This window comes from Ambystoma mexicanum, chromosome 6p (assembly GCF_040938575.1).
Source record: "Ambystoma mexicanum isolate Mex_15411 chromosome 6p, UKY_AmexF1_1, whole genome shotgun sequence".
Lineage (NCBI taxonomy): Eukaryota > Metazoa > Chordata > Amphibia > Caudata > Ambystomatidae > Ambystoma > Ambystoma mexicanum.
In genome coordinates, this window is record NC_090935.1 from 484,907,953 (window position 1) to 484,932,825 (window position 24,873).

Sequence of the window (24,873 nt, forward strand, 5' to 3'; positions counted from 1 at the left end):
CCAGGCCGAGGGGGCTTGGCAAGGCTAGCAGCCCGCAAAGGCCAGGGTGACGCTGAAGGGGCGACAGGCCTGCAGCCCTGGGAAAGGCTGCAGGGCCTGGCCGGCCTTCCGACAAGACGGGGCCTTCTGCCACCTCCCTGGGCCAGCCTCCAGAGTGGGGAGACAGTGATCTCCCAGCATCCCTTTCGGCAGAGGGCTTTGCATGAGGCATGCCATCTGTAGGCCAGGGCTCCATAGTGCAGGACAGCCAGGCCTGGAGCAGCAACAGCAACCAGCAGGCCGACAAGTCATTTTTTTTTGTTCTATTTTTTGAAACCAAAGATCAGGGGAAAGCGCGAACGCAGTCCCCCACTACCAGAAATGATGCAGTCGAGTATCCCGCATTTGGGGACATCGCAGGGGTCAGCACATCCGGTGTGCAATGGATGAGCCTCACCCTGGGAGAACCACCTTAGTGATCATGGTGTCTCCCCTGCCAGGTAAGTATGAGTTGGTTCAGGAACAGCACGGCTGGCCCCTCTTGTGTGGCACTGGAGACACAGGGTGGCATCGTGCGGAACGGCTTTCCCACAATGCTCAGTTTCCAGCGAGATTTGCATCTGGTGATGGCAGCCGGCCGCCCACCCATCGTACAGGCCCAAAAAGGGAGGGGGAAGGCCTTTTGTTGCTTGGCATTTGTATTTTTTTCGACCCTTTCTTTTTCTGCTGCAGCTCCTTCTTCTCCTCCTCCTCCTCCTCCTCCGTACGGCTTGGCTTTTGTTTTTTTTTTTCTATCCCCCTTTCTTTTTCTGCTGCTCTTCTTCTGCTCCTCCTCCTCCTCCTCCTCCTCCTCCTCCTCCTCCTCCTCCTCCTCCGGTCGCCCCTTTCGCCCAGGGTCAGAGGCCAGCAGGGCCCTGTGTTGTTGCGCATGTTTGCAGTCGTTCCTTCTCTGGCATAGTCAGTGTCGTCCGGGGTGCCTGCTGGTGGAAAGAGAAGCAGAAATCAATTCATGTGGGCATAGAGCAAACCAGGCCTAAGGCCTTTGGGAGCAGGGTATCGCGCCCCAAGCCCCTCACGCCTTCCCGAACGCTCCCAAACGCGGTCAGACCCCTCGCCGGGCAGAGCCCTCGCCGGGCCCAGGCCGAGGGGGCTTGGCAAGGCTAGCAGCCCGCAAAGGCCAGGGTGAGGCTGAAGGGGCGACAGGCCTGCAGCCCTGGGAAAGGCTGCAGGGCCTGGCCGGCCTTCCGACAAGACGGGGCCTTCTGCCACCTCCCTGGGCCAGCCTCCAGAGTGGGGAGACAGTGATCTCCCAGCATCCCTTTCGGCAGAGGGCTTTGCATGAGGCATGCCATCTGTAGGCCAGGGCTCCATAGTGCAGGACAGCCAGGCCTGGAGCAGCAACAGCAACCAGCAGGCCGACAAGTCATTTTTTTTTGTTCTATTTTTTGAAACCAAAGATCAGGGGAAAGCGCGAACGCAGTCCCCCACTACCAGAAATTATGCAGTCGAGTATCCCGCATTTGGGGACATCGCAGGGGTCAGCACATCCGGTGTGCAATGGATGAGCCTCACCCTGGGAGAACCACCTTAGTGATCATGGTGTCTCCCCTGCCAGGTAAGTATGAGTTGGTTCAGGAACAGCACGGCTGGCCCCTCTTGTGTGGCACTGGAGACACAGGGTGGCATCGTGCGGAACGGCTTTCCCACAATGCTCCGTTTCCAGCGAGATTTGCATCTGGTGATGGCAGCCGGCCGCCCACCCATCGTACAGGCCCAAAAAGGGAGGGGGAAGGCCTTTTGTTGCTTGGCATTTGTATTTTTTTCGACCCTTTCTTTTTCTGCTGCAGCTCCTTCTTCTCCTCCTCCTCCTCCTCCTCCTCCGTACGGCTTGGCTTTTGTTTTTTTTTTTCTATCCCCCTTTCTTTTTCTGCTGCTCTTCTTCTGCTCCTCCTCCTCCTCCTCCTCCTCCTCCTCCTCCTCCGGTCGCCCCTTTCGCCCAGGGTCAGAGGCCAGCAGGGCCCTGTGTTGTTGCGCATGCTTGCAGTCGTTCCTTCTCTGGCATAGTCAGTGTCGTCCGGGGTGCCTGCTGGTGGAAAGAGAAGCAGAAATCAATTCATGTGGGCATAGAGCAAACCAGGCCTAAGGCCTTTGGGAGCAGGGTATCGCGCCCCAAGCCCCTCACGCCTTCCCGAACGCTCCCAAACGCGGTCAGACCCCTCGCCGGGCAGAGCCCTCGCCGGGCCCAGGCCGAGGGGGCTTGGCAAGGCTAGCAGCCCGCAAAGGCCAGGGTGACGCTGAAGGGGCGACAGGCCTGCAGCCCTGGGAAAGGCTGCAGGGCCTGGCCGGCCTTCCGACAAGACGGGGCCTTCTGCCACCTCCCTGGGCCAGCCTCCAGAGTGGGGAGACAGTGATCTCCCAGCATCCCTTTCGGCAGAGGGCTTTGCATGAGGCATGCCATCTGTAGGCCAGGGCTCCATAGTGCAGGACAGCCAGGCCTGGAGCAGCAACAGCAACCAGCAGGCCGACAAGTCATTTTTTTTTGTTCTATTTTTTGAAACCAAAGATCAGGGGAAAGCGCGAACGCAGTCCCCCACTACCAGAAATTATGCAGTCGAGTATCCCGCATTTGGGGACATCGCAGGGGTCAGCACATCCGGTGTGCAATGGATGAGCCTCACCCTGGGAGAACCACCTTAGTGATCATGGTGTCTCCCCTGCCAGGTAAGTATGAGTTGGTTCAGGAACAGCACGGCTGGCCCCTCTTGTGTGGCACTGGAGACACAGGGTGGCATCGTGCGGAACGGCTTTCCCACAATGCTCCGTTTCCAGCGAGATTTGCATCTGGTGATGGCAGCCGGCCGCCCACCCATCGTACAGGCCCAAAAAGGGAGGGGGAAGGCCTTTTGTTGCTTGGCATTTGTATTTTTTTCGACCCTTTCTTTTTCTGCTGCAGCTCCTTCTTCTCCTCCTCCTCCTCCTCCTCCGTACGGCTTGGCTTTTGTTTTTTTTTTTCTATCCCCCTTTCTTTTTCTGCTGCTCTTCTTCTGCTCCTCCTCCTCCTCCTCCTCCGGTCCCCCCTTTCGCCCAGGGTCAGAGGCCAGCAGGGCCCTGTGTTGTTGCGCATGCTTGCAGTCGTTCCTTCTCTGGCATAGTCAGTGTCGTCCGGGGTGCCTGCTGGTGGAAAGAGAAGCAGAAATCAATTCATGTGGGCATAGAGCAAACCAGGCCTAAGGCCTTTGGGAGCAGGGTATCGCGCCCCAAGCCCCTCACGCCTTCCCGAACGCTCCCAAACGCGGTCAGACCCCTCGCCGGGCAGAGCCCTCGCCGGGCCCAGGCCGAGGGGGCTTGGCAAGGCTAGCAGCCCGCAAAGGCCAGGGTGAGGCTGAAGGGGCGACAGGCCTGCAGCCCTGGGAAAGGCTGCAGGGCCTGGCCGGCCTTCCGACAAGACGGGGCCTTCTGCCACCTCCCTGGGCCAGCCTCCAGAGTGGGGAGACAGTGATCTCCCAGCATCCCTTTCGGCAGAGGGCTTTGCATGAGGCATGCCATCTGTAGGCCAGGGCTCCATAGTGCAGGACAGCCAGGCCTGGAGCAGCAACAGCAACCAGCAGGCCGACAAGTCATTTTTTTTTGTTCTATTTTTTGAAACCAAAGATCAGGGGAAAGCGCGAACGCAGTCCCCCACTACCAGAAATTATGCAGTCGAGTATCCCGCATTTGGGGACATCGCAGGGGTCAGCACATCCGGTGTGCAATGGATGAGCCTCACCCTGGGAGAACCACCTTAGTGATCATGGTGTCTCCCCTGCCAGGTAAGTATGAGTTGGTTCAGGAACAGCACGGCTGGCCCCTCTTGTGTGGCACTGGAGACACAGGGTGGCATCGTGCGGAACGGCTTTCCCACAATGCTCCGTTTCCAGCGAGATTTGCATCTGGTGATGGCAGCCGGCCGCCCACCCATCGTACAGGCCCAAAAAGGGAGGGGGAAGGCCTTTTGTTGCTTGGCATTTGTATTTTTTTCGACCCTTTCTTTTTCTGCTGCAGCTCCTTCTTCTCCTCCTCCTCCTCCTCCTCCTCCGTACGGCTTGGCTTTTGTTTTTTTTTTTCTATCCCCCTTTCTTTTTCTGCTGCTCTTCTTCTGCTCCTCCTCCTCCTCCTCCTCCTCCTCCTCCTCCTCCGGTCGCCCCTTTCGCCCAGGGTCAGAGGCCAGCAGGGCCCTGTGTTGTTGCGCATGCTTGCAGTCGTTCCTTCTCTGGCATAGTCAGTGTCGTCCGGGGTGCCTGCTGGTGGAAAGAGAAGCAGAAATCAATTCATGTGGGCATAGAGCAAACCAGGCCTAAGGCCTTTGGGAGCAGGGTATCGCGCCCCAAGCCCCTCACGCCTTCCCGAACGCTCCCAAACGCGGTCAGACCCCTCGCCGGGCAGAGCCCTCGCCGGGCCCAGGCCGAGGGGGCTTGGCAAGGCTAGCAGCCCGCAAAGGCCAGGGTGAGGCTGAAGGGGCGACAGGCCTGCAGCCCTGGGAAAGGCTGCAGGGCCTGGCCGGCCTTCCGACAAGACGGGGCCTTCTGCCACCTCCCTGGGCCAGCCTCCAGAGTGGGGAGACAGTGATCTCCCAGCATCCCTTTCGGCAGAGGGCTTTGCATGAGGCATGCCATCTGTAGGCCAGGGCTCCATAGTGCAGGACAGCCAGGCCTGGAGCAGCAACAGCAACCAGCAGGCCGACAAGTCATTTTTTTTTGTTCTATTTTTTGAAACCAAAGATCAGGGGAAAGCGCGAACGCAGTCCCCCACTACCAGAAATTATGCAGTCGAGTATCCCGCATTTGGGGACATCGCAGGGGTCAGCACATCCGGTGTGCAATGGATGAGCCTCACCCTGGGAGAACCACCTTAGTGATCATGGTGTCTCCCCTGCCAGGTAAGTATGAGTTGGTTCAGGAACAGCACGGCTGGCCCCTCTTGTGTGGCACTGGAGACACAGGGTGGCATCGTGCGGAACGGCTTTCCCACAATGCTCCGTTTCCAGCGAGATTTGCATCTGGTGATGGCAGCCGGCCGCCCACCCATCGTACAGGCCCAAAAAGGGAGGGGGAAGGCCTTTTGTTGCTTGGCATTTGTATTTTTTTCGACCCTTTCTTTTTCTGCTGCAGCTCCTTCTTCTCCTCCTCCTCCTCCTCCGTACGGCTTGGCTTTTGTTTTTTTTTTTCTATCCCCCTTTCTTTTTCTGCTGCTCTTCTTCTGCTCCTCCTCCTCCTCCTCCTCCTCCTCCTCCTCCTCCTCCGGTCGCCCCTTTCGCCCAGGGTCAGAGGCCAGCAGGGCCCTGTGTTGTTGCGCATGCTTGCAGTCGTTCCTTCTCTGGCATAGTCAGTGTCGTCCGGGGTGCCTGCTGGTGGAAAGAGAAGCAGAAATCAATTCATGTGGGCATAGAGCAAACCAGGCCTAAGGCCTTTGGGAGCAGGGTATCGCGCCCCAAGCCCCTCACGCCTTCCCGAACGCTCCCAAACGCGGTCAGACCCCTCGCCGGGCAGAGCCCTCGCCGGGCCCAGGCCGAGGGGGCTTGGCAAGGCTAGCAGCCCGCAAAGGCCAGGGTGAGGCTGAAGGGGTGACAGGCCTGCAGCCCTGGGAAAGGCTGCAGGGCCTGGCCGGCCTTCCGACAAGACGGGGCCTTCTGCCACCTCCCTGGGCCAGCCTCCAGAGTGGGGAGACAGTGATCTCCCAGCATCCCTTTCGGCAGAGGGCTTTGCATGAGGCATGCCATCTGTAGGCCAGGGCTCCATAGTGCAGGACAGCCAGGCCTGGAGCAGCAACAGCAACCAGCAGGCCGACAAGTCATTTTTTTTTGTTCTATTTTTTGAAACCAAAGATCAGGGGAAAGCGCGAACGCAGTCCCCCACTACCAGAAATTATGCAGTCGAGTATCCCGCATTTGGGGACATCGCAGGGGTCAGCACATCCGGTGTGCAATGGATGAGCCTCACCCTGGGAGAACCACCTTAGTGATCATGGTGTCTCCCCTGCCAGGTAAGTATGAGTTGGTTCAGGAACAGCACGGCTGGCCCCTCTTGTGTGGCACTGGAGACACAGGGTGGCATCGTGCGGAACGGCTTTCCCACAATGCTCAGTTTCCAGCGAGATTTGCATCTGGTGATGGCAGCCGGCCGCCCACCCATCGTACAGGCCCAAAAAGGGAGGGGGAAGGCCTTTTGTTGCTTGGCATTTGTATTTTTTTCGACCCTTTCTTTTTCTGCTGCAGCTCCTTCTTCTCCTCCTCCTCCTCCTCCTCCGTACGGCTTGGCTTTTGTTTTTTTTTTTCTATCCCCCTTTCTTTTTCTGCTGCTCTTCTTCTGCTCCTCCTCCTCCTCCTCCTCCTCCTCCTCCTCCTCCTCCTCCTCCTCCTCCTCCTCCGGTCGCCCCTTTCGCCCAGGGTCAGAGGCCAGCAGGGCCCTGTGTTGTTGCGCATGCTTGCAGTCGTTCCTTCTCTGGCATAGTCAGTGTCGTCCGGGGTGCCTGCTGGTGGAAAGAGAAGCAGAAATCAATTCATGTGGGCATAGAGCAAACCAGGCCTAAGGCCTTTGGGAGCAGGGTATCGCGCCCCAAGCCCCTCACGCCTTCCCGAACGCTCCCAAACGCGGTCAGACCCCTCGCCGGGCAGAGCCCTCGCCGGGCCCAGGCCGAGGGGGCTTGGCAAGGCTAGCAGCCCGCAAAGGCCAGGGTGAGGCTGAAGGGGCGACAGGCCTGCAGCCCTGGGAAAGGCTGCAGGGCCTGGCCGGCCTTCCGACAAGACGGGGCCTTCTGCCACCTCCCTGGGCCAGCCTCCAGAGTGGGGAGACAGTGATCTCCCAGCATCCCTTTCGGCAGAGGGCTTTGCATGAGGCATGCCATCTGTAGGCCAGGGCTCCATAGTGCAGGACAGCCAGGCCTGGAGCAGCAACAGCAACCAGCAGGCCGACAAGTCATTTTTTTTTGTTCTATTTTTTGAAACCAAAGATCAGGGGAAAGCGCGAACGCAGTCCCCCACTACCAGAAATTATGCAGTCGAGTATCCCGCATTTGGGGACATCGCAGGGGTCAGCACATCCGGTGTGCAATGGATGAGCCTCACCCTGGGAGAACCACCTTAGTGATCATGGTGTCTCCCCTGCCAGGTAAGTATGAGTTGGTTCAGGAACAGCACGGCTGGCCCCTCTTGTGTGGCACTGGAGACACAGGGTGGCATCGTGCGGAACGGCTTTCCCACAATGCTCCGTTTCCAGCGAGATTTGCATCTGGTGATGGCAGCCGGCCGCCCACCCATCGTACAGGCCCAAAAAGGGAGGGGGAAGGCCTTTTGTTGCTTGGCATTTGTATTTTTTTCGACCCTTTCTTTTTCTGCTGCAGCTCCTTCTTCTCCTCCTCCTCCTCCTCCTCCTCCGTACGGCTTGGCTTTTGTTTTTTTTTTTCTATCCCCCTTTCTTTTTCTGCTGCTCTTCTTCTGCTCCTCCTCCTCCTCCTCCTCCTCCTCCTCCTCCTCCGGTCGCCCCTTTCGCCCAGGGTCAGAGGCCAGCAGGGCCCTGTGTTGTTGCGCATGCTTGCAGTCGTTCCTTCTCTGGCATAGTCAGTGTCGTCCGGGGTGCCTGCTGGTGGAAAGAGAAGCAGAAATCAATTCATGTGGGCATAGAGCAAACCAGGCCTAAGGCCTTTGGGAGCAGGGTATCGCGCCCCAAGCCCCTCACGCCTTCCCGAACGCTCCCAAACGCGGTCAGACCCCTCGCCGGGCAGAGCCCTCGCCGGGCCCAGGCCGAGGGGGCTTGGCAAGGCTAGCAGCCCGCAAAGGCCAGGGTGACGCTGAAGGGGCGACAGGCCTGCAGCCCTGGGAAAGGCTGCAGGGCCTGGCCGGCCTTCCGACAAGACGGGGCCTTCTGCCACCTCCCTGGGCCAGCCTCCAGAGTGGGGAGACAGTGATCTCCCAGCATCCCTTTCGGCAGAGGGCTTTGCATGAGGCATGCCATCTGTAGGCCAGGGCTCCATAGTGCAGGACAGCCAGGCCTGGAGCAGCAACAGCAACCAGCAGGCCGACAAGTCATTTTTTTTTGTTCTATTTTTTGAAACCAAAGATCAGGGGAAAGCGCGAACGCAGTCCCCCACTACCAGAAATTATGCAGTCGAGTATCCCGCATTTGGGGACATCGCAGGGGTCAGCACATCCGGTGTGCAATGGATGAGCCTCACCCTGGGAGAACCACCTTAGTGATCATGGTGTCTCCCCTGCCAGGTAAGTATGAGTTGGTTCAGGAACAGCACGGCTGGCCCCTCTTGTGTGGCACTGGAGACACAGGGTGGCATCGTGCGGAACGGCTTTCCCACAATGCTCCGTTTCCAGCGAGATTTGCATCTGGTGATGGCAGCCGGCCGCCCACCCATCGTACAGGCCCAAAAAGGGAGGGGGAAGGCCTTTTGTTGCTTGGCATTTGTATTTTTTTCGACCCTTTCTTTTTCTGCTGCAGCTCCTTCTTCTCCTCCTCCTCCTCCTCCTCCGTACGGCTTGGCTTTTGTTTTTTTTTTTCTATCCCCCTTTCTTTTTCTGCTGCTCTTCTTCTGCTCCTCCTCCTCCTCCTCCTCCGGTCCCCCCTTTCGCCCAGGGTCAGAGGCCAGCAGGGCCCTGTGTTGTTGCGCATGCTTGCAGTCGTTCCTTCTCTGGCATAGTCAGTGTCGTCCGGGGTGCCTGCTGGTGGAAAGAGAAGCAGAAATCAATTCATGTGGGCATAGAGCAAACCAGGCCTAAGGCCTTTGGGAGCAGGGTATCGCGCCCCAAGCCCCTCACGCCTTCCCGAACGCTCCCAAACGCGGTCAGACCCCTCGCCGGGCAGAGCCCTCGCCGGGCCCAGGCCGAGGGGGCTTGGCAAGGCTAGCAGCCCGCAAAGGCCAGGGTGAGGCTGAAGGGGCGACAGGCCTGCAGCCCTGGGAAAGGCTGCAGGGCCTGGCCGGCCTTCCGACAAGACGGGGCCTTCTGCCACCTCCCTGGGCCAGCCTCCAGAGTGGAGACAGTGATCTCCCAGCATCCCTTTCGGCAGAGGGCTTTGCATGAGGCATGCCATCTGTAGGCCAGGGCTCCATAGTGCAGGACAGCCAGGCCTGGAGCAGCAACAGCAACCAGCAGCCCGACAAGTCATTTTTTTTTGTTCTATTTTTTGAAACCAAAGATCAGGGGAAAGCGCGAACGCAGTCCCCCACTACCAGAAATTATGCAGTCGAGTATCCCGCATTTGGGGACATCGCAGGGGTCAGCACATCCGGTGTGCAATGGATGAGCCTCACCCTGGGAGAACCACCTTTTTTTTTTTTTTTTTTTTTTTAAATATCTTTATTAAGTGCTTAAAGATGCTACAAGGGTAATAAATTCAATTCAATAAGAAGACTTGTGTGGCAATTACATTCCCCCCTCAAAGCAGAAGGGGTAGTTTCAATTTTACTTTGGGCATTTTGGGTGGGTACATATATATTTTCTGTTCAGAGTCTGTGGTTTACAAAGTGTTCGTGTTTTGCCTGAGTAGGCAAGGAGTTCCCTTTTTCTTTATTTTATTTTTGGATGATTGTCTGGGCTGGGGGTTTTACTCAGGGCCCCCATCTTCCAGGCTGTCCTTGATTTCATAGTCTCTTAGCAGGCTGTGGACCATCCTGCGGCAGGCTTCGGTTGTCAGCAGTTCATCATTGAGGACCAGGCGTTTCCTTGCGTAGAGGAGAATGTCCTTCATGCAGCAGAGGATCCTCCAGCCGTTCTGTATTGCCTCTACTGTGTGGGTCTGTGCAAAGAGTCCATACAGCACAGACTGGTGTATAATGTCTTGGGGCGGGATGTGAGCACTCAACTCAGTGTTCAGGGCCCTGCGCAGTTTCCTTGCAAAGGGGCATGCCCAGAAGAGGTGGTACGCTGTTTCCTCTGCCGGGCACCCCCTTGGGCAGCTCCTGTGTGGGCAGAGGCCCCGTCTGTTCATGAATGCTCGCACAGATAGTGCCCCCCTCACCGTCAGCCAGGCGATGTCCTTGTGAATATTCAGGAGTTTGTTTGATGCCACATTTTCCCACACCTGGGTAACTGTGGCCGCTGGCAAGTCCTCAATGGGATCTGTGGTGTCTTGGGACCGGATCAGGTTGTGGATTGTCCTTGGGTTCCACAATGCAGGCACCACCCCCTGAAGGCCAAAATCTGCGATGAACTTTTCCATCTCCCTGTAGTACCAAGGGAGCGTCCAGTTGTACGGGGCCCTGTTTTCCCACTTGTCCCAGCCTAGCCTCCTCCATGTTGGTGTGAGGAAGAAGCGGAAAAGGAGGTAGGCTGAGTGGGTCTTGTTGGCGTTGCCCAGGGAAATCCTGACGCAGGTGCAGGCGAAGCAGGCCCGCAGTCTTGTAGGGAGGTCCGGGATTCCTTTCCCTCCTTTGCGCGGTTCCTTGTACATGGATGATCTCTTAACTCTGTCCATCTTTGAGCCCCAGACAAAGTGGAAGACCATGGCGTTGATGGCCCGCGCTTCTCTGGCTTGGAGGGGCCACGCTTGGGCCACATACTGCAGGACAGGCAGCGCATCATTTCTCAGCACCAGAGCCTTCCCTTCCATGCTCAGTTTGCGGAGACTCCAGAGACCCAGTTTCTGTTTGACCTTGGCCAGGCGTTCCTTCCAGCTTTTCAGCGCTGCCCCCTCCTTCCCATACCAGACCCCAAGGATCTTGATGAAATCCTTCTCGATTGGGAAGGGAAGGGGCTCCTGGTTGCTATCCCAGTGTCCAAACAGCATGGTTTGGGATTTTGCTGCATTTATCTTTGCGCCCGATGCCTGGCCAAAGTCTTCGCAGGTCCTCAGAAGCTCTGACACCGATTGACTGTCTGCACAGAAGAGGGTGACATCATCCATGTAGAGAGAACACTTCACCTCTCTTCTCGCGTCTCCTGGTGCCGGGATGCCTCTGATGTCTGGGTTATTCCGGATGTACTCCGCCAAGAGCTCTATAATGCAAACAAACAGAGGGGGCGAGAGAGGACAGCCCTGCCTAACCCCAGACTTTACTGGAAAGGGGTCTGTTTTCCAACCATTCACCATGACTGAACTGAATATGTCTTTATACATTACTCTAACATAACTGCAGAAGAATTCCCCCAGCCCAAACCCTCTGAGTACCCTGTCCATGAATTCATGGGAGACGCGGTCGAAGGCCTTCTCCTGGTCAAGGCACACCAGCGCTGCCCGAACCTTGCGGTCCGTGACATACTGGATTGTGTCCCTGATCAGGGCGAGGCTGTCAGCGACCCTACGTCCAGGGACCCCACAGGTCTGGTCGGGGTGGACAATCTCACCGATAGCACCCCTGAGTCTAGTCGCCATTGTCTTTGCCAGAATCTTGTAGTCCACGTTTAGGAGAGAGATGGGCCTCCAGTTCTTGAGGTCACACTTCTCTCCCTTCCGTTTGTACAAGAGCGTGATGATACTTTCTCTCATAGACTGAGGCATGCTACCACCTGCGACCATCTCTTTGTACACCTCGAGTAGGTCTGGTCCTACTATGTCCCACATAGTGACGTAAAATTCGGCTGGGAGACCGTCACTTCCCGGTGTTTTGCCTGTCTTGAAAGATTTGGTCGCAAGGTGCAGCTCCTGCAGTGTGAAGGGAGCATTCAGTGCGGCTTGCGCTGCTGGGGAGACCGTTCTTGGGATACCCGACAGAAACTTTTCTGCCTGGTGTCCCACTGACCTCTTCTCCGCATAGAGGTCCCCATAAAAGTCGGTCGCCACCTTCATTATGCCATCCCTTGAGTTACAGAGTTTTCCCTCCTTGTCGCGCAGTTCAACCAGAGGGGTGTGCGCAGCGTAGACTTTCCTGAAGAAGGAGTTGCATTTCTCCCCCTTTTCCAGGTTCTCCACTTTGGACCGGAAGATGATGCCCCTGGACTCATCCCGAAAGTGCTGGCTCAGCCCTTTCTTGACTTCCTCCAGGGGAACCCTTACGTCCCATCCCTTGAGTTGGAGGTCGTGCAGCTCCTGTAGCTCTCGCTGCAGTTTTTTACACTCCCTCTTCCTCCCCTGAGCTTTCCTCCTCCCCGCATTCTTAAAAAAATCTTGGACCTTTCCCTTGACCCATTCCCACCACTCCCCTGTCGACTGGAAGCCATCCTTCATTTCCTGCCATGACCTGTACATCTCCCTTAGGTCGGCTTCCAGTCTCTCTTCTCTCAGCAGGGAGCTGTTCAACTTCCAGGCTCCCGGTCCTGCTAGGAACTTGCCCGTCAGTTCACCCTGGAAGTGGATAGCTCGATGGTCAGAGAAGTGGACAGGTATCATAGTACTCTGTCCCCCCCCTCACTGTTTGGGAGGTGAAGACAAAGTCTATCCTAGAGTGCAGGGAGCCATCTGGGGAGCTCCAGGAGAAGTTCCTGCCGTTAGGCCCCATTGACCCTATTACATCTTTCAAGGATGCCTCGTGCACCATCTCCGCCAGGAGCTTTGCTGCGGCATCCATCCACCCAGAACCCGCCCTCAGACCTATGCGTCCTCCCTCTTCCAAGACACAATTAAAATCCCCACCCATCAATATTGTTCTGGTGGTGACCAGCAGTGGCCTCAGGCGCTGGAGAATTTCCATCCGCTCAGCTACATCTGAGGGGGCGTACACAGCCATGAGCCTCACCGGCTCCCCCGCCCACGAGCCGTCAACGACAAGAGCTCTGCCGCATTCAAGCTCGGTGACGGAGTCGGCCGTGAAACGCTTCCCTCTGACTAAGATGGCTACACCTGTAGCCCTAGTGCTGTTCCCCCCTGACCAATATGAGGGGCCTAGAGTCCACTGGTCCTCCAGGTGTCTGTAGGACTGGGAATAAGGGATGGCACATTCCGATAGAAAATAAACATCACTATTCTGGCTAGCCAAAAAACTCAGGGTGCTAGCGCATCTGCTCTTGTCCTTAACGCTTCTCACATTTATGGAAAATAATGAAATAGCCATAATAATGTTTAAAGGTTTAGCTTAAACTAATAAAATTCAGTTCATGGCATATTGGTTTTACTCACAGGGCAGAGCTACATACCAGGCTGTCCACCCTCTCGCTGCGGCTCCAGGACCGGACCCTCTGCGGTTGCTGTGTGGTGCTGTTCTGGTGCTGCTCCGCCTGTCTGCATTGCTTCGGTGCTCTCTGCCTCGGCGCCCGGCTGGGCTGTTGTCATCCTTGCCTGGGTTCCTCCAATTTGTTCTTCGACCTCGCTCTCCATGTCCTCTGCTTCTTCTTCTGCCTCCTGCGGGAGGGGGGATGAGGCCATTTGATCGGCCATGAACCTCATTTCCTGCAGGACCAGAGTGACTTGGTCCCCTCTCATCTCCATTTCCTCTTGCTCTGCCTCAACCCCCAGTGGGTCGAAGCTGTTGCTGGTGCTGAGGGGTTTTTTGGGCGCCCCCTGCATGGTGTCGGAGGACTCCTTTAGCCTCCTCTTTCTGCTGTTTGAATCCACTTTGGTCCAAGGACCCCCCTCTGCGTCCTCAGCGTTGGGCTGGAGAACCAGCTGTTGTGTCTCGCTGGTCTCTGGTTTGGTGCTGAGTGCGGGGTCTGTTTCACGGTCCTGGGCTTCCTCTGGTGTGGCGGCCGGCTTGGTCACCTTAGGTTTGCCCTCTTTTTTGTCCTTCCTTTGGGCCGCAGTAGGAGGTGCCTCCTGTGGCGCCTCTTCTCATGGGGGGCTGTTGCCTCTGCGTAGGATCTGGCCCTGCTGGGGCAGTCCCTAAAGCGGTGGCCTTCCTGCCCGCAGAGGTTGCAAGCTACCTCCATCGTGCAGTCCTTGGTTGTGTGTCCCTCTTGCTTACAGTTCCTGCATGTTAGGGCGGCGCAGTCCCTGCCCGTGTGGCCCGGCTTGCCACACCTGTGGCAGAGCCTCGGCTGCCCAGCGTAATACAGGTATCCAGCGTCCCTGCCAATGGCGAAGCTGGATGGGGGGTGGCGGGTCCCGTCCGTTGCTCCCGGGTCTTCCGGCAGCTTGGCCGTGACGTGCCACTTTCCATCCCAGATTCCATTGCTGTCTAAAGACCTCACGGGGTCTTTCAGCAGTGTGCAGTGCCTGCGGAGGAAGGTGGTGACATCCTGCACATGCACGTGGGGGTTGTAAATGTGCACGGTCATCTTCTTCACTCCCATCTGCTGCTGGCATTCCATAGAGAAGTCTGCAAAGGGCTTCTCCTCTCTTCTGCTCCAGCACATGGTCCAGTAGCGGCGGCAGCTTTCCCCTGAGGCCATGGTGACCAGGTATGTCCCTGATGCTGGGAACACCTGCAGACACCAGACCTCGGAGGGGGCAAAGCCCAGGCCTGTGAGCATCAGCCTGGAGAAGATCTCCCTGCTCAGCTGGGGAATGCTGCCGTCCGCATCTGGTTTCCTCTTCATCCGGATGGTGTTCTTCATCCCGGGGGTCAGTTGTCCAGCCATCTCGACGTCGCGGTAGTCCTTCTTCTGTTTCTCCCGTCGCAGGTCCCGAAATTCGCGGCAAAAACGAACGCTCCAAAAGCACTTAAAAGTGCCGTTTTTTTTAGCTCATCAGCTAATTGCAGCTCCTTAGGGAATGCAGGCCAAGAAAGAACCATGTGATCATGGTGTCTCCCCTGCCAGGTAAGTATGAGTTGGTTCAGGAACAGCACGGCTGGCCCCTCTTGTGTGGCACTGGAGACACAGGGTGGCATCGTGCGGAACGGCTTTCCCACAATGCTCCGTTTCCAGCGAGATTTGCATCTGGTGATGGCAGCCGGCCGCCCACCCATCGTACAGGCCCAAAAAGGGAGGGGGAAGGCCTTTTGTTGCTTGGCATTTGTATTTTTTTCGACCCTTTCTTTTTCTGCTGCAGCTCCTTCTTCTCCTCCTCCTCCTCCTCCTCCGTACGGCTTGGCTTTTGTTTTTTTTTTCTATCCCCCTTTCTTTTTCTGCTGCTCTTCTTCTGCTCCTCCTCCTCCTCCTCCTCCTCCTCCGGTCCCCCCTTTCGCCCAGGGTCAGAGCCAGCAGGGCCCTGTGTTGTTGCGCATGCTTGCAGTCGTTCCTTCTCTGGCATAGTCAGTGTCGTCCGGGGTGCCTGCTGGTGGAAAGAGAAGCAGAAATCAATTCATGTGGGCATAGAGCAAACCAGGCCTAAGGCCTTTGGGAGCAGGGTATCGCGCCCCAAGCCCCTCACGCCTTCCCGAACGCTCCCAAACGCGGTCAGACCCCTCGCCGGGCAGAGCCCTCGCCAGGCCCAGGCCGAGGGGGCTTGGCAAGGCTAGCAGCCCGCAAAGGCCAGGGTGAGGCTGAAGGGGCGACAGGCCTGCAGCCCTGGGAAAGGCTGCAGGGCCTGGCCGGCCTTCCGACAAGACGGGGCCTTCTGCCACCTCCCTGGGCCAGCCTCCGGAGTGGGGAGACAGTGATCTCCCAGCATCCCTTTCGGCAGAGGGCTTTGCATGAGGCATGCCATCTGTAGGCCAGGGCTCCATAGTGCAGGACAGCCAGGCCTGGAGCAGCAACAGCAACCAGCAGGCCGACAAGTCATTTTTTTTTGTTCTATTTTTTGAAACCAAAGATCAGGGGAAAGCGCGAACGCAGTCCCCCACTACCAGAAATTATGCAGTCGAGTATCCTGCATTTGGGGACATAGCAGAGGTCAGCACATCCGGTGTGCAATGGATGAGCCTCACCCTGGGAGAACCACCTTTTTTTTTTTTTTGTAAAAATATCTTTATTAAGTGCTTAAAGATGATACAAGGGTAATAAATTCAATTCAATAAGAAGACTTGTGTGGCAATTACATTCCCCCCTCAAAGCAGAAGGGGTAGTTTCAATTTTACTTTGGGCATTTTGGGTGGGTACATATATATTTTCTGTTCAGAGTCTGTGGTTTACAAAGTGTTCGTGTTTTGCCTGAGTAGGCAAGGAGTTCCCTTTTTCTTTATTTTATTTTTGGATGATTGCCTGGGCTGGGGGTTTACTCAGGGCCCCCATCTTCCAGGCTGTCCTTGATTTCATAGTCTCTTAGCAGGCTGTGGACCATCCTGCGGCAGGCTTCGGTTGTCAGCAGTTCATCATTGAGGACCAGGCGTTTCCTTGCGTAGAGGAGAATGTCCTTCATGCAGCAGAGGATCCTCCAGCCGTTCTGTATTGCCTCTACTGTGTGGGTCTGTGCAAAGAGTCCATACAGCACAGACTGGTGTATAATGTCTTGGGGCGGGATGTGAGCACTCAACTCAGTGTTCAGGGCCCTGCGCAGTTTCCTTGCAAAGGGGCATGCCCAGAAGAGGTGGTACGCTGTTTCCTCTGCCGGGCACCCCCTTGGGCAGCTCCTGTGTGGGCAGAGGCCCCGTCTGTTCATGAATGCTCGCACAGATAGTGCCCCCCTCACCGTCAGCCAGGCGATGTCCTTGTGAATATTCAGGAGTTTGTTTGATGCCACATTTTCCCACACCTGGGTAACTGTGGCCGCTGGAAAGTCCTCAATGGGATCTGTGGTGTCTTGGGACCGGATCAGGTTGTGGATTGTCCTTGGGTTCCACAATGCAGGCACCACCCCCTGAAGGCCAAAATCTGCGATGAACTTTTCCATCTCCCTGTAGTACCAAGGGAGCGTCCAGTTGTACGGGGCCCTGTTTTCCCACTTGTCCCAGCCTAGCCTCCTCCATGTTGGTGTGAGGAAGAAGCGGAAAAGGAGGTAGGCTGAGTGGGTCTTGTTGGCGTTGCCCAGGGAAATCCTGACGCAGGTGCAGGCGAAGCAGGCCCGCAGTCTTGTAGGGAGGTCCGGGATTCCTTTCCCTCCTTTGCGCGGTTCCTTGTACATGGATGATCTCTTAACTCTGTCCATCTTTGAGCCCCAGACAAAGTGGAAGACCATGGCGTTGATGGTCCGCGCTTCTCTGGCTTGGAGGGGCCACGCTTGGGCCACATACTGCAGGACAGGCAGCGCATCATTTCTCAGCACCAGAGCCTTCCCTTCCATGCTCAGTTTGCGGAGACTCCAGAGACCCAGTTTCTGTTTGACCTTGGCCAGGCGTTCCTTCCAGCTTTTCAGCGCTGCCCCCTCCTTCCCATACCAGACCCCAAGGATCTTGATGAAATCCTTCTCGATTGGGAAGGGAAGGGGCTCCTGGTTGCTATCCCAGTGTCCAAACAGCATGGTTTGGGATTTTGCTGCATTTATCTTTGCGCCCGATGCCTGGCCAAAGTCTTCGCAGGTCCTCAGAAGCTCTGACACCGATGGACTGTCTGCACAGAAGAGGGTGACATCATCCATGTAGAGAGAACACTTCACCTCTCTTCTCGCGTCTCCTGGTGCCGGGATGCCTCTGATGTCTGGGTTATTCCGGATGTACTCCGCCAAGAGCTCTATAATGCAAACAAACAGAGGGGGCGAGAGAGGACAGCCCTGCCTAACCCCAGACTTTACTGGAAAGGGGTCTGTTTTCCAACCATTCACCATGACTGAACTGAATATGTCTTTATACATTACTCTAACATAACTGCAGAAGAATTCCCCCAGCCCAAACCCTCTGAGTACCCTGTCCATGAATTCATGGGAGACGCGGTCGAAGGCCTTCTCCTGGTCAAGGCACACCAGCGCTGCCCGAACCTTGCGGTCCGTGACATACTGGATTGTGTCCCTGATCAGGGCGAGGCTGTCAGCGACCCTACGTCCAGGGACCCCACAGGTCTGGTCGGGGTGGACAATCTCACCGATAGCACCCCTGAGTCTAGTCGCCATTGTCTTTGCCAGAATCTTGTAGTCCACGTTTAGGAGAGAGATGGGCCTCCAGTTCTTGAGGTCACACTTCTCTCCCTTCCGTTTGTACAAGAGCGTGATGATACTTTCTCTCATAGACTGAGGCATGCTACCACCTGCGACCATCTCTTTGTACACCTCGAGTAGGTCTGGTCCTACTATGTCCCACATAGTGACGTAAAATTCGGCTGGGAGACCGTCACTTCCCGGTGTTTTGCCTGTCTTGAAAGATTTGGTCGCAAGGTGCAGCTCCTGCAGTGTGAGGGGAGCATTCAGTGCGGCTTGCGCTGCTGGGGAGACCGTTCTTGGGATACCCGACAGAAACTTTTCTGCCTGGTGTCCCACTGACCTCTTCTCCGCATAGAGGTCCCCATAAAAGTCAGTCGCCACCTTCATTATGCCATCCCTTGAGTTACAGAGTTTTCCCTCCTTGTCGCGCAGTTCAACCAGAGGGGTGTGCGCAGCGTAGACTTTCCTGAAGAAGAAGGAGTTGCATTTCTCCCCCTTTTCCAGGTTCTCCACTTTGGACCGGAAGATGATGCCCCTGGACTCATCCCGAAAGTGCTGGCTCAGCCCTTTCTTGACTTCCTCCAGGGGAACCCTTACGTCCCATCCCTTGAGTTGGAGGTCGTGCAGCTCCTGTAGCTCTCGCTGCAGTTTTTTACACTCCCTCTTCCTCCCCTGAGCTTTCCTCCTCCCCGCATTCTTAAAAAAATCTTGGACCTTTCCCTTGACCCATTCCCACCACTCCCCTGTCGACTGGAAGCCATCCTTCATTTCCTGCCATGACCTGTACATCTCCCTTAGGTCGGCTTCCAGTCTCTCTTCTCTCAGCAGGGAGCTGTTCAACTTCCAGGCTCCCGGTCCGGCTAGGAACTTGCCCGTCAGTTCACCCTGGAAGTGGATAGCTCGATGGTCAGAGAAGTGGACAGGTATCATAGTACTCTGTCCCCCCCTCACTGTTTGGGAGGTGAAGACAAAGTCTATCCTAGAGTGCAGGGAGCCATCTGGGGAGCTCCAGGAGAAGTTCCTGCCGTTAGGCCCCATTGACCCTATTACATCTTTCAAGGATGCCTCGTGCACCATCTCCGCCAGGAGCTTTGCTGCGGCATCCATCCACCCAGAACCCGCCCTCAGACCTATGCGTCCTCCCTCTTTCAAGACACAATTAAAATCCCCACCCATCAATATTGTTCTGGTGGTGACCAGCAGTGGCCTCAGGCGCTGGAGAATTTCCATCCGCTCATCTACATCTGAGGGGGCGTACACAGCCATGAGCCTCACCGGCTCCCCCGCCCACGAGCCGTCAACGACAAGAGCTCTGCCGCATTCAAGCTCGGTGACGGAGTCGGCCGTGAAACGCTTCCCTCTGACTAAGATGGCTACACCTGTAGCCCTAGTGCTGTTCCCCCCTGACCAATATGAGGGGCCTAGAGTCCACTGGTCCTCCAGGTGTCTGTAGGACTGGGAATAAGGGATGGCACATTCCGATAGAAAATAAACATCACTATTCTGGCTAGCCAAAAAACTCAGGGTGCTAGCGCATCTGCTCTTGTCCTTAACGCTTCTCACATTTATGGAAAATAATGAAATAGCCATAATAATGTTTAAAGGTTTAGCTTAAACTAATAAAATTCAGTTCATGGCATATTGGTTTTACTCACAGGGCAGAGCTACATACCAGGCTGTCCACCCTCTCGCTGCGGCTCCAGGACCGGACCCTCTGCGGTTGCTGTGTGGTGCTGTTCTGGTGCTGCTCCGCCTGTCTGCATTGCTTCGGTGCTCTCTGCCTCGGCGCCCGGCTGGGCTGTTGTCATCCTTGCCTGGGTTCCTCCAATTTGTTCTTCGACCTCGCTCTCCATGTCCTCTGCTTCTTCTTCTGCCTCCTGCGGGAGGGGGGATGAGGCCATTTGATCGGCCATGAACCTCATTTCCTGCAGGACCAGAGTGACTTGGTCCCCTCTCATCTCCATTTCCTCTTGCTCTGCCTCAACCCCCAGTGGGTCGAAGCTGTTGCTGGTGCTGAGGGGTTTTTTGGGCGCCCCCTGCATAGTGTCGGAGGACTCCTTTAGCCTCCTCTTTCTGCTGTTTGAATCCACTTTGGTCCAAGGACCCCCCTCTGCGTCCTCAGCGTTGGGCTGGAGAACCAGCTGTTGTGTCTCGCTGGTCTCTGGTATGGTGCTGAGTGCGGGGTCTGTTTCACGGTCCTGGGCTTCCTCTGGTGTGGCGGCCGGCTTGGTCACCTTAGGTTTGCCCTCTTTTTTGTCCTTCCTTTGGGCCGCAGTAGGAGGTGCCTCCTGTGGCGCCTCTTCTCATGGGGGGCTGTTGCCTCTGCGTAGGATCTGGCCCTGCTGGGGCAGTCCCTAAAGCGGTGGCCTTCCTGCCCGCAGAGGTTGCAAGCTACCTCCATCGTGCAGTCCTTGGCTGTGTGTCCCTCTTGCTTACAGTTCCTGCATGTTAGGGCGGCGCAGTCCCTGCCCGTGTGGCCCGGCTTGCCACACCTGTTGCAGAGCCTCGGCTGCCCAGCGTAATACAGGTATCCAGCGTCCCTGCCAATGGCGAAGCTGGATGGGGGGTGGCGGGTCCCGTCCGTTGCTCCCGGGTCTTCCGGCAGCTTGGCCGTGACGTGGCACTTTCCATCCCAGATTCCATTGCTGTCTAAAGACCTCACGGGGTCTTTCAGCAGTGTGCAGTGCCTGCGGAGGAAGGTGGTGACATCCTGCACATGCACGTGGGGGTTGTAAATGTGCACGGTCATCTTCTTCACTCCCATCTGCTGCTGGCATTCCATAGAGAAGTCTGCAAAGGGCTTCTCCTCTCTTCTGCTCCAGCACATGGTCCAGTAGCGGCGGCAGCTTTCCCCTGAGGCCATGGTGACCAGGTATGTCCCTGATGCTGGGAACACCTGCAGACACCAGACCTCGGAGGGGGCAAAGCCCAGGCCTGTGAGCATCAGCCTGGAGAAGGTCTCCCTGCTCAGCTGGGGTATGCTGCCGTCCGCATCTGGTTTCCTCTTCATCCGGATGGTGTTCTTCATCCCGGGGGTCAGTTGTCCAGCCATCTCGACGTCGCGGTAGTCCTTCTTCTGTTTCTCCCGTCGCAGGTCCCGAAATTCGCGGCAAAAACGAACGCTCCAAAAGCACTTAAAAGTGCCGTTTTTTTTTAGCTCATCAGCTAATTGCAGCTCCTTAGGGAATGCAGGCCAAGAAAGAACCATGTGATCATGGTGTCTCCCCTGCCAGGTAAGTATGAGTTGGTTCAGGAACAGCACGGCTGGCCCCTCTTGTGTGGCACTGGAGACACAGGGTGGCATCGTGCGGAACGGCTTTCCCACAATGCTCCGTTTCCAGCGAGATTTGCATCTGGTGATGGCAGCCGGCCGCCCACCCATCGTACAGGCCCAAAAAGGGAGGGGGAAGGCCTTTTGTTGCTTGGCATTTGTATTTTTTTCGACCCTTTCTTTTTCTGCTGCAGCTCCTTCTTCTCCTCCTCCTCCTCCTCCTCCTCCGTACGGCTTGGCTTTTGTTTTTTTTTTTCTATCCCCCTTTCTTTTTCTGCTGCTCTTCTTCTGCTCCTCCTCCTCCTCCTCCTCCGGTCCCCCCTTTCGCCCAGGGTCAGAGGCCAGCAGGGCCCTGTGTTGTTGCGCATGCTTGCAGTCGTTCCTTCTCTGGCATAGTCAGTGTCGTCCGGGGTGCCTGCTGGTGGAAAGAGAAGCAGAAATCAATTCATGTGGGCATAGAGCAAACCAGGCCTAAGGCCTTTGGGAGCAGGGTATCGCGCCCCAAGCCCCTCACGCCTTCCCGAACGCTCCCAAACGCGGTCAGACCCCTCGCCGGGCAGAGCCCTCGCCAGGCCCAGGCCGAGGGGGCTTGGCAAGGCTAGCAGCCCGCAAAGGCCAGGGTGAGGCTGAAGGGGCGACAGGCCTGCAGCCCTGGGAAAGGCTGCAGGGCCTGGCCGGCCTTCCGACAAGACGGGGCCTTCTGCCACCTCCCTGGGCCAGCCTCCGGAGTGGGGAGACAGTGATCTCCCAGCATCCCTTTCGGCAGAGGGCTTTGCATGAGGCATGCCATCTGTAGGCCAGGGCTCCATAGTGCAGGACAGCCAGGCCTGGAGCAGCAACAGCAACCAGCAGGCCGACAAGTCATTTTTTTTTGTTCTATTTTTTGAAACCAAAGATCAGGGGAAAGCGCGAACGCAGTCCCCCACTACCAGAAATTATGCAGTCGAGTATCCTGCATTTGGGGACATAGCAGGGGTCAGCACATCCGGTGTGCAATGGATGAGCCTCACCCTGGGAGAACCACCTTTTTTTTTTTTTTGTAAAAATATCTTTATTAAGTGCTTAAAGATGATACAAGGGTAATGAATTCAATTCAATAAGAAGACTTGTGTGGCAATTACATTCCCCCCTCAAAGCAGAAGGGGTAGTTTCAATTTTACTTTGGGCATTTTGGGTGGGTACATATATATTTTCTGTTCAGAGTCTGTGGTTTACAAAGTGTTCGTGTTTTGCCTGAGTAGGCAAGGAGTTCCCTTTTTCTTTATTTTATTTTTGGATGATTGCCTGGGCTGGGGGTTTTACTCAGGGCCCCCATCTTCCAGGCTGTCCTTGATTTCATAGTCTCTTAGCAGGCTGTGTACCATCCTGCGGCAGGCTTCGGTTGTCAGCAGTTCATCATTGAGGACCAGGCGTTTCCTTGCGTAGAGGAGAATGTCCTTCATGCAGCAGAGGATCCTCCAGCCGTTCTGTATTGCCTCTACTGTGTGGGTCTGTGCAAAGAGTCCATACAGCACAGACTGTTGTATAATGTCTTGGGGCGGGATGTGAGCACTCAACTCAGTGTTCAGGGCCCTGCGCAGTTTCCTTGCAAAGGGCCATGCCCAGAAGAGGTGGTACGCTGTTTCCTCTGCCGGGCACCCCCTTGGGCAGCTCCTGTGTGGGCAGAGGCCCCGTCTGTTCATGAATGCTCGCACAGATAGTGCCCCCCTCACCGTCAGCCAGGCGATGTCCTTGTGAATATTCAGGAGTTTGTTTGATGCCACATTTTCCCACACCTGGGTAACTGTGGCCGCTGGAAAGTCCTCAATGGGATCTGTGGTGTCTTGGGACCGGATCAGGTTGTGGATTGTCCTTGGGTTCCACAATGCAGGCACCACCCCCTGAAGGCCAAAATCTGCGATGAACTTTTCCATCTCCCTGTAGTACCAAGGGAGCGTCCAGTTGTACGGGGCCCTGTTTTCCCACTTGTCCCAGCCTAGCCTCCTCCATGTTGGTGTGAGGAAGAAGCGGAAAAGGAGGTAGGCTGAGTGGGTCTTGTTGGCGTTGCCCAGGGAAATCCTGACGCAGGTGCAGGCGAAGCAGGCCCGCAGTCTTGTAGGGAGGTCCGGGATTCCTTTCCCTCCTTTGCGCGGTTCCTTGTACATGGATGATCTCTTAACTCTGTCCATCTTTGAGCCCCAGACAAAGTGGAAGACCATGGCGTTGATGGTCCGCGCTTCTCTGGCTTGGAGGGGCCACGCTTGGGCCACATACTGCAGGACAGGCAGCGCATCATTTCTCAGCACCAGAGCCTTCCCTTCCATGCTCAGTTTGCGGAGACTCCAGAGACCCAGTTTCTGTTTGACCTTGGCCAGGCGTTCCTTCCAGCTTTTCAGCGCTGCCCCCTCCTTCCCATACCAGACCCCAAGGATCTTGATGAAATCCTTCTCGATTGGGAAGGGAAGGGGCTCCTGGTTGCTATCCCAGTGTCCAAACAGCATGGTTTGGGATTTTGCTGCATTTATCTTTGCGCCCGATGCCTGGCCAAAGTCTTCGCAGGTCCTCAGAAGCTCTGACACCGATGGACTGTCTGCACAGAAGAGGGTGACATCATCCATGTAGAGAGAACACTTCACCTCTCTTCTCGCGTCTCCTGGTGCCGGGATGCCTCTGATGTCTGGGTTATTCCGGATGTACTCCGCCAAGAGCTCTATAATGCAAACAAACAGAGGGGGCGAGAGAGGACAGCCCTGCCTAACCCCAGACTTTACTGGAAAGGGGTCTGTTTTCCAACCATTCACCATGACTGAACTGAATATGTCTTTATACATTACTCTAACATAACTGCAGAAGAATTCCCCCAGCCCAAACCCTCTGAGTACCCTGTCCATGAATTCATGGGAGACGCGGTCGAAGGCCTTCTCCTGGTCAAGGCACACCAGCGCTGCCCGAACCTTGCGGTCCGTGACATACTGGATTGTGTCCCTGATCAGGGCGAGGCTGTCAGCGACCCTACGTCCAGGGACCCCACAGGTCTGGTCGGGGTGGACAATCTCACCGATAGCACCCCTGAGTCTAGTCGCCATTGTCTTTGCCAGAATCTTGTAGTCCACGTTTAGGAGAGAGATGGGCCTCCAGTTCTTGAGGTCACACTTCTCTCCCTTCCGTTTGTACAAGAGCGTGATGATACTTTCTCTCATAGACTGAGGCATGCTACCACCTGCGACCATCTCTTTGTACACCTCGAGTAGGTCTGGTCCTACTATGTCCCACATAGTGACGTAAAATTCGGCTGGGAGACCGTCACTTCCCGGTGTTTTGCCTGTCTTGAAAGATTTGGTCGCAAGGTGCAGCTCCTGCAGTGTGAGGGGAGCATTCAGTGCGGCTTGCGCTGCTGGGGAGACCGTTCTTGGGATACCCGACAGAAACTTTTCTGCCTGGTGTCCCACTGACCTCTTCTCCGCATAGAGGTCCCCATAAAAGTCAGTCGCCACCTTCATTATGCCATCCCTTGAGTTACAGAGTTTTCCCTCCTTGTCGCGCAGTTCAACCAGAGGGGTGTGCGCAGCGTAGACTTTCCTGAAGAAGAAGGAGTTGCATTTCTCCCCCTTTTCCAGGTTCTCCACTTTGGACCGGAAGATGATGCCCCTGGACTCATCCCGAAAGTGCTGGCTCAGCCCTTTCTTGACTTCCTCCAGGGGAACCCTTACGTCCCATCCCTTGAGTTGGAGGTCGTGCAGCTCCTGTAGCTCTCGCTGCAGTTTTTTACACTCCCTCTTCCTCCCCTGAGCTTTCCTCCTCCCCGCATTCTTAAAAAAATCTTGGACCTTTCCCTTGACCCATTCCCACCACTCCCCTGTCGACTGGAAGCCATCCTTCATTTCCTGCCATGACCTGTACATCTCC

At 56.1% G+C, this 24,873-nt stretch overlaps 8 non-coding genes and 3 pseudogenes across 8 annotated transcripts; all 11 read right to left on the reverse strand.

Moving 5' to 3' along the window:
* Positions 1 to 323: 323 nt before the first annotated feature.
* On the reverse strand, positions 324 to 487 carry LOC138512698 (U1 spliceosomal RNA). The gene has a single exon (XR_011281484.1). It is a non-coding gene; the product is annotated as a U1 spliceosomal RNA (small nuclear RNA).
* A 951-nt stretch (positions 488 to 1,438) lies between these two features.
* On the reverse strand, positions 1,439 to 1,602 carry LOC138512593 (U1 spliceosomal RNA). The gene has a single exon (XR_011281393.1). It is a non-coding gene; the product is annotated as a U1 spliceosomal RNA (small nuclear RNA).
* Positions 1,603 to 2,544: 942 nt separating this feature from the next.
* Positions 2,545 to 2,708, reverse strand: LOC138512595 (U1 spliceosomal RNA). Its single transcript, XR_011281395.1, has one exon. It is a non-coding gene; the product is annotated as a U1 spliceosomal RNA (small nuclear RNA).
* Positions 2,709 to 3,632: 924 nt separating this feature from the next.
* LOC138512596 (U1 spliceosomal RNA) lies at positions 3,633 to 3,796 on the reverse strand. The gene has a single exon (XR_011281396.1). It is a non-coding gene; the product is annotated as a U1 spliceosomal RNA (small nuclear RNA).
* Positions 3,797 to 4,738: 942 nt separating this feature from the next.
* Positions 4,739 to 4,902, reverse strand: LOC138512597 (U1 spliceosomal RNA). Its single transcript, XR_011281397.1, has one exon. It is a non-coding gene; the product is annotated as a U1 spliceosomal RNA (small nuclear RNA).
* Positions 4,903 to 5,841: 939 nt separating this feature from the next.
* On the reverse strand, positions 5,842 to 6,005 carry LOC138512598 (U1 spliceosomal RNA). Its single transcript, XR_011281398.1, has one exon. It is a non-coding gene; the product is annotated as a U1 spliceosomal RNA (small nuclear RNA).
* A 960-nt stretch (positions 6,006 to 6,965) lies between these two features.
* On the reverse strand, positions 6,966 to 7,129 carry LOC138512599 (U1 spliceosomal RNA). The gene has a single exon (XR_011281399.1). It is a non-coding gene; the product is annotated as a U1 spliceosomal RNA (small nuclear RNA).
* A 942-nt stretch (positions 7,130 to 8,071) lies between these two features.
* Positions 8,072 to 8,235, reverse strand: LOC138512600 (U1 spliceosomal RNA). The gene has a single exon (XR_011281400.1). It is a non-coding gene; the product is annotated as a U1 spliceosomal RNA (small nuclear RNA).
* A 922-nt stretch (positions 8,236 to 9,157) lies between these two features.
* LOC138512768 (U1 spliceosomal RNA) lies at positions 9,158 to 9,295 on the reverse strand (annotated as a pseudogene).
* A 6,228-nt stretch (positions 9,296 to 15,523) lies between these two features.
* LOC138512797 (U1 spliceosomal RNA) lies at positions 15,524 to 15,661 on the reverse strand (annotated as a pseudogene).
* A 6,224-nt stretch (positions 15,662 to 21,885) lies between these two features.
* On the reverse strand, positions 21,886 to 22,023 carry LOC138512791 (U1 spliceosomal RNA; annotated as a pseudogene).
* Between the last annotated feature and the right edge of the window lie 2,850 nt (positions 22,024 to 24,873).